The sequence below is a fragment of the Pseudorca crassidens genome, chromosome 14 (assembly GCF_039906515.1).
Source record: "Pseudorca crassidens isolate mPseCra1 chromosome 14, mPseCra1.hap1, whole genome shotgun sequence".
Classification (NCBI taxonomy): domain Eukaryota; kingdom Metazoa; phylum Chordata; class Mammalia; order Artiodactyla; family Delphinidae; genus Pseudorca; species Pseudorca crassidens.
In genome coordinates this window covers 85,744,821-85,747,695 of record NC_090309.1, presented here as the reverse complement: position 1 = coordinate 85,747,695, position 2,875 = coordinate 85,744,821, and the positions used below count along the sequence as shown (strand labels likewise).

The 2,875-nt window shown below is 40.4% G+C and overlaps 1 non-coding gene across 1 annotated transcript; it reads right to left on the bottom strand.

Annotated features, from left to right (window-relative positions):
* Nucleotides 1-1,707: 1,707 nt before the first annotated feature.
* Nucleotides 1,708-1,781, bottom strand: TRNAR-CCU (transfer RNA arginine (anticodon CCU)). Its single transcript has one exon. It is a non-coding gene; the product is annotated as a tRNA-Arg (tRNA).
* Nucleotides 1,782-2,875: the final 1,094 nt, after the last annotated feature.

Sequence of the window (2,875 nt, the reverse complement as noted above, 5' to 3'; positions counted from 1 at the left end):
TCAAAATCAATCCCATTTTTGAGGATTTCAGTATCAAAAATATTGATTAATAATAAACCATATAAAAACCTTGTAAGATTCCCATTTTATAGAGGAGGAAAATGACATTCTGTTATTTACAGAATTACAGCGAATGAACGACAGAACTGGTATTTAAACCCAAACCATTCAGCATTTCACAGGACACCACCCTTCATGGTTTTCTCCCACTCCCACTTCCTCTCCAGATGCCTTCAACACGTTGCCAGAGGTCACCTCCCTGACTCCCCAGAGGCCCAGAGAAGAGTGAGGAGATGACATTACGCATCAGTGATTTTTAGCCCCATACAGAGTCTGGGACTATAGTCTACCTTTTCTGTTTTTCCCCAAATTCTCACCTGCTGGAGGTTAATTCACCTCAGATCCTGGCCTGCTTTCTGGGGCGCAGTGAGCTTAGCAGGGCAGATTCTGGGAGGCAGTGTTCCTAGAGACGGGCCATTATGTATAATTTATGTTTATAGGCAACATCCCTTTAGTGATTAACTTGTAATAGAATACAAAATGTTCTCCCCTGTTACAGAATGTGATCAGTAAACCCATTTTAGTGAATGAATATAAGGGTTATATTTTATTTCCTTGAGTAAAAGTGTAATTTTCTCTTTGGGTATAAGTTTTGGAAGTGGCCCACCATAAGTAGTGAATAATCAGAAAGCATTTCTGCATCTCCTTCAGAGCACAAACAAGCAAAAGAGGTGTTTCCTGACGCCGAGGATCTTACAGTTTTATTCACATACATTTAAAAATGTTTTAATGAATAATGGTTCGTGAGAGTATATGACAAATGCCAAAGTAATTGCACATACAGGAAGTTCTATAAATCATCAAAAGAAGGGTTGTCTCTGTCGTAAAAGGGAGCTTTGAGATAAGTGGGCTTTGAAGGATGGATGGGATTTAAAGAGAGAAAGTGACATGAAGATGACATTTAAATAAGCAGAGGTGTGGTCATAGAGTGAACAGGATGTGTTTAAGAATAGAGGGTATAGGGCTTCCCTGGTGGCGCAGTGGTTGAGAGTCCGCCTGCCGATGCCGGGAACACGGGTTCGTGCCCCGGTCCGGGAGGATCCCACAATGCCGTGGAGCGGCTGGGCCCATGAGCCATGGCCGCTGGGCCTGCGCGTCCGGAGCCTGTGCTCCGCAATGGGGGAGGCCACAAGAGTGAGAGGCCCGCGTACCGCAAAACAAAACAAAAAAAAGAATACAGGGTATGCCAGGCTGTTTGGAGAAAAAAATTTCAATTAAGAAGCAATAAAAAATAAGGTTGAAAAGGTAAGATATGTCTAGATTATATAGAACTTTGAGTGTACTTAGAAATTTGGACTTCGTTTTATAAGAAATAAGCATGTATAGGTATAACCTTTAAAAATTGTGAATCACTGTATTTTGTACACCTGTAACTTATATAACATTGTACAGCAACTACACTTCAATTAAAAAATAAATGAATAAAAAAGGCACATACATTAGTCAAAATTACTTTGCATATAACATAATAAATTCAAGCTAGTTTAAAAGGCAAGAGAAATTTTTTTTAATATTTATTTATTTATTTATTTATTTATTTATTTATTTATTTATTTATCTTGGCTGCACCAGGTCTTAGTTGCACCATGAGAGATCTTTAGTTGCCGCGTACGGAATTCTTAGTTGTGGCAGGCATTCAGGATCTAGTTCCCCCGACCAGGGATCGAACCTGGGACCCCTGCATTAGGAGTGCAGAGTCTTACCACCAGGACCACCAGGGAAGTCCCGGCAAGAGGAATTTTTTACAGAATTTGGAATATCTTGCACATGGTAATTACATATAGCTGTTATATTGAATTGAGGTTTTAGAATAATCTTCCTTTAATATGGATGGGAAAAATAAAGAGAAGAACAAAAGATGTGATGAGAAGAGGATGGTTGTGAGAACAGCTATTAGATGACCTTGAGCTCAATAAAAGAGAAGTTGAGGTCATTCTAATTCAAAAATCTTTTGCTCCACATCTCATTCCTTGGGATACCTTGACCATTCCCAAAAGGCACGTTTATGACAGAGAAAACTGAATATTTCTGGCTGCTTTCTCTCTTCCTTTTGTGCAGCCAGAGACGGTAAGTTTCCCATCAAAGGAACACATTTTCATCAGAGGAGGTTTTTCCTTTCCTCTCCGCTTTGTATTATCATCAGGCACACAAACTACTTTAATCATGTCTCATTCTGCACAGAGCAGGACAAAGTCAGGTAATGCTATTTCTTTTTAAAAATGGGGGAGGGTGTCCCTGGTGGCGCAGTGGTTAAGAATCCACCTGCCAATGCAGGGGACACGGGTTCGAGTCCTGGTCCGGGAAGATCCCACATGCTGTGGAGCAACTAAGCCCATGCGCCACAACTATTGAACCTGAGCTCTAGAGCCCGCGAGCCACAACTACTGAGCCCATGTGCCACAACTACTGAGGCCTGCGCACCTAGAGCCCGTGCTCGGCAACAAGAGAAGCCACCTTAATGAGAAGGCTGTGCACTGCAACAAAGAGTAGCCCCCACTCACCTCAACTAACAAGAAAGCCCGCATGCAGCAAAGAAAACCCAACACAGCCAAAAATAAATAAATAAAAAATAAATTTATAAAACAAAAAAAAAAGAGGGGAAAGAACAATTCATTGTATGTTGGAGAGCCCTAGTTTTTATAGTTCATTTTTCTTCATTATACATCTCAATCTTACTTCATTTTGAGAATTCAGAGGGCAAACTTCGCTCAGCCTGTTAATATTAGAATAAGCAGCTGTGAAAGCAAGATTTGTTTTAAAAGCTGTGAGTATAGGTCAGACAAAATCAATATTACTTCATTTGTTCAAAGAAGAT